Raw genomic sequence first — 12792 nt, 5'->3', positions numbered from 1 at the left:
GTGAGCTCGTGCAAGTTGTAGCCTCTTTTTCCTATTTGTAGTGGAGATGAGTGGTACCCGGTGGAGTCTTCTGCTGTTGTAGCCCATCCGCCTCAAGGTTGTGCGTGTTGTGGCTTCACAAATGCTTTGCTGCATACCTCGGTTGTAACGAGTGGTTATTTCAGTTAAAGTTGCTCTTCTATCAGCTTGAATCAGTCGGCCCATTCTCCTCTGACCTCTAGCATCAACAAGGCATTTTCGCCCACAGGACTGCCGCATACTGGATGTTTTTCCCTTTTCACACCATTCTTTGTAAACCCTAGAAATGGTTGTGCGTGAAAATCCCAGTAACTGAGCAGATTGTGAAATACTCAGACTGGCCCGTCTGGCACCAACAACCATGCCACGCTCAAAATTGCTTAAATCACCTTTCTTTCCCATTCTGACATTCAGTTTGGAGTTCAGGAGATTGTCTTGACCAGGACCACACCCCTAAATGCATTGAAGCAACTGCCATGTGATTGGTTGATTAGATAATTGCATTAATGAGAAATTGAACAGGTGTTCCTAATAATCCTTTAGGTGAGTGTATATATATACTGTATATATATATGTGTATATATATTATATCTAATTATACGATTTATATTTCAGAAGATCTTAACAAAGCAATTTACAACAGATTATTTTTCATTTTCAAAAATAGCTCAATAATAGAAAACTATATAATTGATAACACACCCTTTTTTGCTAAAAGGGTATTTCTAATGGATACTTCCAAGTCATTCCTGAACTTTGCAAATTGTCAAAATTTTATCAAAATTGTATCTACATTAGTCATTTACTTATTTAATTATTTCCTTGATATGTCACATTTCCTGGTTACACTTTATTTTGATAGTTCACTTTAGCCATTCTACTAACTATAAGCAACTTTGCAACTATGTCAACAAACTCTCATTAGAGTAGTAGACTGTTAGTTAGGGTTAGTTGACAGAATGGGAGGACCATCAAAATAAATTGTTAGATATTAAGCAGATAGTCTACTAATACTCTAATGACTGGCAGTTGACAAAGTTATAGTGGAGAAAGTCTAAAGTGGATTATCAAAATAAAGTTACCCATTTTGTAAAGGCATTGCATTTTTGAGTAAAACATATTTTTGTATGTATACTCTTACATCATACTCTTACAGCCCCCATTTGAAAACCCCTGAGCTAGCTAACATAAAGAAACACATTCAGTGCATAACAGAAATCATAATGTTTAAGTTGTGAGGCTTAAAATTGATCAATGAACGCAAAATGTACATACAACACTGAACTGTATCAATAGAGCCAATTTTCCTCAATGGCCCCAAGCCATCGGCCCATCATTTTTGTTGAGCCCTAATTTCTAGCTTCGCCACTAGTATGCATGTCTGTGTAAGTAAGTAAGTAAGTTTTATTTATATAGCACCTTTCACAGGTATAAGGCCACAAAGTGCTTCACAACAAAAACATTTATATCATAAAATACACACAATAAAAGCATAGACAGAACATGATCATATCAAACCACAAGCAGCTAATTAAAAGCCTGAACAAATAGATGAGTCTTTAGTCTGCATTTGAAGGCATCAACAGAGTCAATAGAGCGCATAGAAGGTGGGAGGTCATTCCACAACCTAGAAGCAACAGCCTGAAAAGATCTGTCACCTCTCGTACGATAGCGAGTGCGCGGAACCGTCAGCAGATTCTGATCCACAGACCTCAGAGCACGCACAGGGGTGTAGCGCTGAATCAGGTCACTAATATAAGAGGGTGCCTGACCATGCAAAGCTCTGAAAACTAAAACCAAAATTTTAAAATTTATCCTATAAGACACTGGTAGCCAATGAAGTTCTTTTAGGATAGGGGATATATGAGACCTCCTATTAGTACGTGTCAGAATTCTAGCTGCAGAGTTTTGTACTAATTGCAGTCGAGAGAGCTCCTTCTGGTTTAGGCATGAAAATAAACTATTACAATAGTCTAAACGCGAAGACACAAAGGCATGAATGATAAGCTCCAAATCATTTCGTGAAACCATATTTCTAAGTTTTGAGATTTTCCTTAATTGAAAGAAGCAGTTTCTCGTCAGCTGCTTGCCGTGTGTGTTTGTCTCGGTATGTATGAAAACACAACTGTGTCAGGCTGTATTTTCTGCCATCTCAATGAATCAGTATGAATGAGGCGAGGGATGAGCTGCACTCTTCCACCTCAGCAGTCAGAGAAGTGTGAGATTCAAAATGAATAAGATGCTTCCAGCTGTGTTTGAGGGATGTCAAGGTGTCAGAACTCGAGCTCGGCCAAGTCCTGCTGAAATTCACTGTGCAAAGACGTTCCCTAAGGCTATAGTAAAGGGCCGAATGCTCAAATGTCAACGGCTGACTCTTCCCTTCAGTAAAAACAACACCTACTACTGATGAAAACAGCTATAACCCTCTCTGGCTGGCTACATTTCAGTGGACAGAACTTCCCAACATGGAAGTCACTTGATGTAATGTACTGTATGTATGAGTCGCGATGAGCTACAGAAGACAGCTCAATACTACTGGGCAGGGTTACTATACTATTCAGAAAATGTTTTTGAACTTTAATTTTCAATTTCAGTTTCAGTTTACTTAAAGTTGCAGTAAGCAATTTCTGAGAAACTAAATTGAAATCAACACCCAAACAAACAACTTTGTGAATATTTGTTAGATGTCTGTTCTCTGTGTGTGCTGAAAAAAGAAATATTGTGTTTGTACATGGCCCTGGCTGTGTAAATCGGAGGAAAAAAACCCAGAGTGCATTGGGACAATCCAAGGAGCACCAAAATAATCATATAGCTAATTAGCAATAGGCGACATACATTGTATACGCTTATGACAGGGGAGGAGAGAGAGTGAGCAAGCGGGATATTTGTAGAAAGACTAGAAAGAGAAATGGCTAAGAGAAAAGGTCAGAGGAACATAATTGGAAAAATAAGGGTTATGATTAGGCAAGAGCAAGGACCTGTGTTCATTTTGGAAAAGATGTTGGAGTGCAGGGAGGCCTGAAAACGATGTTGCTTTGTTTCTGCTCGATATGTGAGCAACATTGCTTTTGCTGTTTTACAGAACCAAGACATGCTGTTGTTGTTTTTTAATCACAGCTGATTCCTTCATTTTTGAGCGAGCTGTCTGATGCGCCAGCTGTTAGTCGTGGCATGTGTTGCATTGCATGTTTGTTATTTTGGGGGCGGAGCAATGAAGGTAGGGGTGTGTTCAAACATCAACAGAGCTTAATGGGTTATCTGTGTCTGTTTTGGGTGGGTTTTGCATGTGTTTTAGTTCTGTTTCCTGTGTTTGTATACATTTCCAGTGTCTCCCATTGTTAATTTGCACCTGCTCTCTATTTCGTTGATCAGTACGCCCTGGTATTTAAACCCTGTGTTTGTTCCGTTCATGGTCCGTTCATGTCGCATTTTACCCGGTTGTTCTGTTCCTGTTTTGGTGTATCATAAATATCATACCAAGTGACATCTGCACACAAATTATGCTAAAGTTTCTGAGTCACTTTTTAAAATATTTTTAATCAACTGATCTTGATGGGTAACATTCGTGTGGCATTAGTTCATCTCAAGTTCACACAGAGTTCATCACATTAAGAACATGTTCTACAAAGTTTGACAACCAGTAAGTGATTTTTTGTCCTCATTTAGATGAATGCTTTATTTTTTGAAATTTAACTAACATCATTTTGTAAATGTAAGTTTTAGTAATATTCCTTAAAAATAATATGATATCATTATCAATAATATCATTTTAAAATAAAATGATTCAGCAGCATGGACCGAATGCGCTCAGGTGTGGCGTCAGATGTCCCGCACCAGAGAATACCTACAGTAAAGCTGCTGGATTTGAAGTTCATGGTATAGAATATCATATTCAAAGGTTTAGCCACATTCTGGTTTGTAATTGTTGCATCATTGATTTCAGATTAAGATTTCAGATTGATTTCTGTCTCGTACAAAAAAGCAAACTGTAGTTAATATGTTGATCAGATGACCCTGCCTATCTAAATTGGGCAGATTTTGGACAGAACGCACCAATAATCTGAAGATAGGCTTGAATTTCTCTCTCTCTTTTTTTCACTGCTAGTCTTCACCTTTAACTGAAATAGTTTCCCTAATAACTTTGCTATACTGAGCCTTGATAAGTTTTCAAAGAATGTGTCCATCTAAAACGAGTTAAAGAAATGGCAGTTCTGATGACTCAGGGTTACTGAGTGCTGCCGCAGAAAGAGGAGAGGATAAGCCGAAGATTGCCAGTGAGAATTTCATAAAGAGGCCTCATGCTGCTCGAAGGAAATTGAGAGGGGAGACACTGAGTGTGGCGTCATGCTGTCGCAATCTCAGATGTGTTAGACCATTTACAAGAAGAGCGTCACAATCGGGGTGGCTTATACAACCGGGGCATAGATGAGCGTTCTCCATCCCAGCGTGAAAAGACATTCAGTTCGAGATATAATTGAACCCTGGAGCTAATTGGAAGCTTTTTATTGCTATCTTTTCTAATTAATCATGACTTAAAAAAAAAAAAATCCTCAATGTCCACATACAAAAAAAGAAGTAGGATGATGCAAGATATGAGGTTGTTTTATCAGGTGTTTGTGCAGGCTGAAGAATAATACAAGGCCAGGGAGCGCTGTCATCTAATCAAAACGGTGTATTCACTGACATTTGGGACTCCGAGCTTCCTATACCACTAGGGCCTGACTTTGCCAGTGTGACATTTAGATTGAAAGGAAAACTTTGAATGTTAGATAGTGTGCTTTACATCGCACAGCATCAATCAATCAAAACAGGGTTGTGCACCATTAAAAACAAAAAGAAAACAAAAGAATGGCTTTTAAATTACAATTTTCTTTTGAATTTGAATGGAGGAAGTCTATACTGTATACATATATACTGTATATATCTATCTATCTATCTATCTATCTATCTATCTATATATATATATATATATATATATATATATATATATATATACTATATAATATATACATATACATACATATACATGTTATTTAATATGGAAATGTTAATGTATTTAGTTTGGGTGGACTATATCTGCTACGCTGCTGTTGATTATTTCTGCTAGACTTGCAACTGCTAATAGATACACAGGCACGCTGCTGTGAGCATGTAAGATATGCTACTGCTATGCTACTGGGGAGGTGGAGGGTTTCAGAGGAACTCTGACGCTGCACAACCAGCTTACACCAGACTATTTAAAAAGTGAGCAGCAAGCTCATTGGCTGCAGTATTAGCAGAGACCAATCAGCTTGTCCCATGCAGTAATAATATGATCGCTTGTAGATTGCGTGTAAAGGACATTTCAGAATTTCATGACGGAACTGTGTCTGTGTGTGTGTGTGTGTGTGTCTGTATTTGCAGTAACAAGTCTTACAATAATCATCAACAGCAGCAGAAGCAGCGTAGCAGATCTAGTCCGCCAAGACCAAATACATTAACATTGCCATGTTCATGCAATTGTATTTATTTTGTAAAATGTATGTATGTATTCCTGCAATAAAAAAAAACAAAAAAAAACATTGTTATGTTCAATAACATGCCAAAAACTATTCCGATAGTTGTTGTGATGCATTAACTTTCTTTAGCTTACGTACAATAAATAAGGTCTATTTGGAAAGATTCATATGTAGCAAATGAGGCAATTTTGGAAACCAACAGTTGTGGAGTTTAGGGAACCGCTGAAATGTATTTGAAATTCAAAATTAAGGGAATCGTTTGTGGTGGTCTCGGATGTCTCATTGAAGCACTTATTGATTGCTCATTGAAGTGAACCACAGATTAGATTACATTTTTGGTGTCTATCTTTAGTATTTGGTCTTATGATTAAAACAGAACTGCTTTTATGGCATCAGGGATGGGCTTCGGGCACTTAACACCAACTGTTTTTAGTAAAGTCCAAATGTTTTTGTTTATCACCTTGTCTTTGCCAATGAGTTTTTATGCATAGTCTGTTTTGAGTATAATAAAACTATTCAGATTTTTTAAATACGGTTCTGTTCTTCAGATGTCACAAGACCAGCATAATTCTGCAATTAAAATTAAATGTAATTTAAATGACGGCACTGCAGTCTGTTCTGCAGACAATAACGAATAGATTAGCTGTGTTTTGTGAATTTTGTGAATAGTTTTTTCTCTATATACACTGTAAAACTTTTCACTGTAAATTTACAGTAAAATACTGGCAGCTGGGTTGCCAGCCACATACTGTATTTTTACAGAACTAGTACTGTAAACAGCATTTACAGTATTGTACTGTAAAACGTTGTACTGTAAATTTACAGTAAAATACTGGCAGCTAGGTTTCCAGCCACATACTGTATTTTTACAGAACTAGTACTGTAGACAGCATTTACAGTATTGTACTGTAAAACATTGTACTGTAAATTTACAGTAAAATACTGGCAGCTGGGTTGCCAGCCACATACTGTATTTTTACAGCACTAGTACAGTAAAAAGCATTTACAGTACTCCACTGTAATTACCAAATACAGTATATACCACATACTTTTACAATATTAAACTTGTCTACAGCAATAAATTGTATAGTAGTCACACTAGGAAAAAGAAAACAACATTTTCTGGGTTTTAAAACATTTATTTTGGTTAAAAGCAAAGATCAGAAAATTGCCTTCTGTGAACATGTTGGCTGAATTTTTTAAACATAAAATGCAATTTTAACACTTAACAACAAACAGGTAACACTTAGCACTTAATTAAAGGGATAGTTCACCCAAAAAATTAAATTAGCTCAAATTTACTCACCCTCAAGTCATCCTAGGTCTATATGACATTCTTCTTTCAGACGAATACAATCGGAGATATATTAAAAAATGTCCTGGCTCTTCCAAGCTTTATAATGGCAGTGAATTGCTGTTTCTGTTTTGAAGTCCATACAAGTGCAAACGAAATCCCATTCAAAGTCTTCAAGTTTTCGCAGAAGTGAGGACACCTGTAGGCTTACAGTGTTCTTTTTTTGCACAACTTGGCCAGTTTTGTTTGAAGTTACTTGTCCTTTCTTTGTTTTTGATCCACGTTCAGGATTGATGTCAGGAAATCGTCTAAAAGGCAGAAAAGAAAGGAAAAAAAACAATGAAATATTATGGACTGAGTTTATATATTTTGACAGAGAGAGACAGCACAAAAGATGTGTAAATAAAAAACAGATACCGGTTTTAACGACTAATCTGTTTGGATAAAACTGAACAACATAAAAAAAAATGCAATGTTGGATGTTGTGATCAATAACTGATATTTTTTCTGCCCTGGTTAAAATACATCAACTCAATGTGTCTGTTTACATGCGCACTGTCAACTAACTAAACTTTTGGAAGTGGGGTTGCCAGATTTAAAGTTTTATTCTACAACTTTTAATATCATCCCCTCATCAGGTCCCATCAGAGTATCAGTGGAAAGGCAGCCATAGACTCTGTTTATATAGAGCACACATTGCCAGAATCCAGCCCAAACCTTTGTGACAGAAATAATTTAACTTTAATTGCAAGCCTTGCAATGTTTATTGCATACATGACTACATGATAATGTTAAACATGACATTTACCAGACTAAAATGCATGTTTGCACCCAAAAATGAAAATTCTGTCATTATTGCTCACCCTTAAGACTTTCGTTCATCTTCGGGACACAAATTAAGATATTTTTGATGAAATCTGGGAGGTTTCTGTCCCTCCATTGACATCAATGTCATTGCAACTCTCAAAGCCCAGAAAGGTGGTAAAAACATTGGTAAATAGAACATATAACTACAGTGGTTCAACCTTAATATTATGAAGTGACGAGAATACTTTTTGTGCGCAAAATAACCCCAAAATAACCTCTTCTCTTACATGTCATTCTCCTACACTGTTTTGTGAGGATGAGTAGGCCGGAGTGTATTAAAGGGTAACTCTCGCCAAAATGCAACCTAGGGTCTTTTTGTTAATCTACCAGAGGCAAACTTTCATTTAAAAGCATAATTAGGATGGAAACGCCACTTAAGTTTGACCGTATTTTCGTTTTCGGTCTAATTGCCTTTTGAATGGGAGTGCTTGGACTATGATAGCATTAAAAATCGCTATTTTTTAAAACACTAAGGAGGCTCGACACAACATGAAACTGTGCTCGAAGTATCACCAGGGGCTCTACACATGAACTCCAGAGCATTGAGAACATTGTTTGTGTACACAGAGTTTACCAAAAATAAAGATTTTGAACAACTCACGGAAGCTGTGTCCGCCTGCATTTTGACAGTCAAAAATAGTCGATCTAATAACTTTATTCTAGAGCTGCTGTAAAGCCAAAACAATCTATGTTACTGTAATTTCCTATTATCACTGTAAAGCTGCTTTGAAACAATCTATATTGTTAAAAGCGCTATATAAATGAAGGTGACTTGACACTGTTTACACTACGTCAACAGCGTAGGAGAATGACGTGAAAGAGTAGAGATTGTTGAATAATGTCGTTATTTTGTTTTTATTTTTTTTGTGCACAAAACAGGTTGCACCACTGTAGTTGCATGGATTATTTAAACAATGTTTTTACTACCTTTCTGGGCCTTGAAAATTGCAAAGACATTTCTGTCTATGGCTGGTTCAGAAACCTCTCAGATTTCATCAAAAATATCTTCATTTGTGTTCTGAAGATTAACAAAGGTCTTACAGGTTTGGAACAACATGAGGGTGAGTAATTAATGATAGAATTTACACTAATCCTTCAACTGAAAACAACTTGCACTGACATATCTTAAATATGTGACTGCCACTGTTTTGTCTCAAGATGCACACCAGTAATGTTTTTTTTTTATTAGACATTTTTATAAAAGCTGCTTAAATACCCTAATTTTATTAAGGCCTAGACCTGTCTTAAAGGGTTAGTTCACCCAAAAATGAAAATGATGTCATTAATGACTCACCCTCATGTCACTCCAAACCCGTAAGACCTCTGAACTCTTCTGAAGACATCTTAAGATATTTTAGATTTATTCCGAGAGCTTTCTGTCCCTCCATTGTAAGTCAATGGACGTGTCACTGTTCACGTCCATAAAGGTAATAAAGACATCATCAAAGTAGTCCATGTGACATCAGTGGGTTATTTAGAATGTTTTGAAGCATCGAATATACATTTTGGTCCAAAATGAACAAAAACTACGACTTTATTCAACATTGTATTCTCTTCCGGTCTGTTTTCCATCCGCATTCACGAGTCCATATTGACGCACCAGATAACACGTCAGCAGCGTAAATGTGGACTCGTGAACGCGGATGGAAAACAGACCGGAAGAGAATACAATGTTGAATAAAGTCGTAGTTTTTGTTCATTTTGGACCAAAATGTATATATTCACTTACAATGGAGGGACAGAAATCCTCTCGGAATAAATTTAAAATATCTTAAGATGTCTTCAGAAGAGAAACGGAGGTCTTACGGGTTTGGAGTGACATGAGGGTGAGTCATTAATGACATAATTTTCATTTTTGGGTGAACTAACCCTTTAAGCTAAGCCCAGTATGGAAACCAGGGCCATATTGTTCATACCAGTAGTCAGTCAGCTTAATAAATACTGTCAAGACAAGTCACAATTCAGTCTAATATTTATATGAATGGCAAATATGCTAATGACTAACCTCTGAACAAACTCAAGGTGCTGCCTCTTCCTGGTACTGCAAGCTGAAGTTATAGGAGGAGGCAAACAGCGCTGCCAGGCCAGCGATGAAGTTAGGCTGTGATCCTTTCCACACACACCTTGACCTTCCAAATGTAATGTCCAGCACTGGTTGCTTAGAGATTGACCTGTAATTGAAAAAAATAAAAAATAAAATGAATTAATAAATAATATTAATAATTAAAATAACTATTGTGGGTTCCACTGTGGTTCGATGTAGTTGTCTATCTATTCATAGTTCTATAAATTAAAATTTTCACCTAAAAATTAAAATTGATTAGGGTTAGAAGAACACTAAAACGCACTGCCATATTATTTTGCTTGTTTTAAGCATAAACTCACTAAATTTTTACTTATTCTTTCAGAAAACAAGACACTTTTTACTTGTCAATTAAATGCTTCTTCATGTAAGAATTTTAGATATCTGGACTGGAAACAAGAAAAAAACACTAATTAAGAAAAACATATTTTGCAGTGGAGTGAGTAGGCTAAATGATGGCTTTTCATTTTAGGTTTAAACTTAAACCTTTAATGTTTACATACCAGGAAATAAGGCATGGACTCTCTGGCAAATGTAGATTGCTGGACATCAGCGTTGCAAATTCCTGAAACAATTTTTAAAAAGGACAGCACAACCATGATCAACAGAACCAAAACATAAAACATATTACAGATTAATGAGATTTGTTGAATATCATCTACTTATCTGCTTGAAGGATAACACCGTCTAACTTCTCTTTGAATTGTTAGGCAATTTGTAGGAACATATGGCATGGCAATCAGGAATACTACATTTGAAAACAGCATTAACATGGATTTTTTTATGCTAGCAAAATTGAAAATTCTGACAACGATTCAAAAGCACGATCACAGAACTGACAGCATTTGATAGCATTTTTTATTTTATTTTACCACATAGACTATAACTGTAACACTACTTAAAAGCACTTACATTAGCACTGGACCGTCATCAGATTACAAAGCCTGAAACGAAAAATATATATCAAAAGCAGGTCATGCAAATAACATGGTATATGTTGCCTATTATGTGAAATATCGAAGTTAACGTTAACTTACTTGGTAAACAGGTGGAACAGAGTGAATTGTTTGCGCGGCCGCGGTAGAAAACCGCGATCGCAAAATCAAACCAAATAAGCATTTGTGAAAACAATGTAGAAATGCGAACGCAAAAAAAACAAAATATATTGGCTTACCGTATCACTCAGTTGAACAATTTTCCATCTTCTCAAACTCTAAATCCCACTAATCGTCACAGGCGCAGGTTATTCAGATGACAAATTCTTCCATCCGTCTTCATGTAACATTAATGTCGCCCATTTTCTGCTGCGTCACAGACAACTAATGTTTCAAACACGAACCGAAGCTCACAAAAGCTTAAAAATTGCTCACAGATTCGCAGACACTGTTTATCTTGTTAAAAGGAATGATTATTCTGTTCAGTTGAATCCCGCTGACAAATCAAGTTTGCCTGTAGTAGCTACTGTCGGCTCGCGTCACATTTGAACTGAATTGAGCGCGAAAGAAATCAATCCCACAATGCAGTGCTTTTACAGTATGATACTGTATTACGAATTTATCGGGTTGAAAACAGAAATGTGCTGTATATTTACAGCTGTTCTGTAAAATATACAGCCTAATACTGTATTATGGAAATACAGTACAATTCTGTAGGAAATTCGCTGTAAATTTACAGTAAAGTTTTACAGTGTAGGTGTATTCAGAAAATGTATATGCATCTTGCTTTTATTGTGATCAGATGACCTCCACCACTGCTTCTGCCGCAGCTTTACATTAAAATCTTCCCGCTCCAAGATGTTAGCATTCAGCCACATGTTAATGTCACCTATTTCCATTTGAAGGGTACGACACGGAGGAGGTCAGGACATGCGCCTCTTCCATGCAACGTGGAACCTCAGGTGCACAGAGCTGAAAATAGGCTTTACCGTATCAGATGCCTACATGCCTGGGCCTGCGAGCAGCCATCTTGACCTTTTTCACTATTCATTCCCCAATCGCATCAGCGGTCCCTTAGCCAATCAGAGGGTGGGGAATTTGCAGGTCAGCGCAACCACTTCAAAGGAGAGGTGGCAGAGTGGGAGGGGGAAGGTCGAAGACCTCTATGCGGTGCCGGGCTTATCTGACAGTTGAAATGAGATGCGATTTCCCAGTGAGGGGTAAGAGCAGCTAGGGCGGACTAGAAAATGGCCCGTCCTCAAACAAGCTTTAATGTCAAGTAATCTCATTGTGTGGGGAAATTGTGTTGTGGGTGTTATTGGGCAGGGCAGTGAATATAACACTGAGCTGGCAAAGGTAAAATGAACTGTGGTAAATATGAGGTGTGAGGCCTTCATTGCTTGTTCTCCTCGCTTTCCTATGAGGTGAAGGAGACATTCACACTTTTGTGTTGTTAACTGAATTGTATTTTTTAAACTCATACTCCTATATCATATAAATATATATGATCAATAATTATAATTCATAATTTGTCCCTTACTCTTAATATTTTATTTATTTATTTTTTGTATTTTATTTTTTTAGTATTAATAATCAATAATTCACCCCATACTCTTAGATAATACTCTTATTATTTATGAGCAAAATATGAAAGGTGAAATATTCCTTTAAAGGGGTGGTTGAATATGATTTCACTTTTCTAACTCTAGTTAGTGTGTAATGTTGCTGTTTGAGCATAAACAACATCTGCAAAGTTACAACGCTCAAAGTTCAAAGCAAAGGGAGATATTTTCTTTTAAAGAAATTGCTTTTTAAGGACTACAACAAATGGCTGGTAAGGGACTACATGACATTCCTCCCGGGTTAGTGACATCATGAACCCTAAAATTTACATAAACCCCGCCCCTGAACACGATTTATAGATTATCAAGACAGAATATGCTAATCAAGGACTAGAAGATACCTACACATAAGCTACGTAAATTCATCAACTAACCATTCAGAAATGTTGTTTACATGTTGTCACTTCTTCTTGAGTCTCTCCATCTTACTGACTTCGGTTTGAACATAAAAGGCTAAAAGTTTTTGAAATTTTCA

General features: G+C 36.7%; 1 long non-coding RNA gene across 1 annotated transcript; it reads right to left on the bottom strand.

The window, feature by feature from the left end:
* Positions 1 to 10392: 10392 nt before the first annotated feature.
* LOC307166156 lies at positions 10393 to 11149 on the bottom strand. Its single transcript, XR_013822595.1, has 3 exons — positions 10935 to 11149; positions 10673 to 10704; positions 10393 to 10508 (listed from the first exon to the last, which is right to left on the bottom strand). It is a non-coding gene; the product is annotated as an uncharacterized lncRNA (long non-coding RNA).
* Between the last annotated feature and the right edge of the window lie 1643 nt (positions 11150 to 12792).

Source organism: Squalius cephalus, assembly GCF_949319135.1.
Source record: "Squalius cephalus genome assembly, chromosome: 10".
NCBI lineage: Eukaryota > Metazoa > Chordata > Actinopteri > Cypriniformes > Leuciscidae > Squalius > Squalius cephalus.
This window is presented reverse-complemented; position numbering and strand designations above follow the sequence as displayed.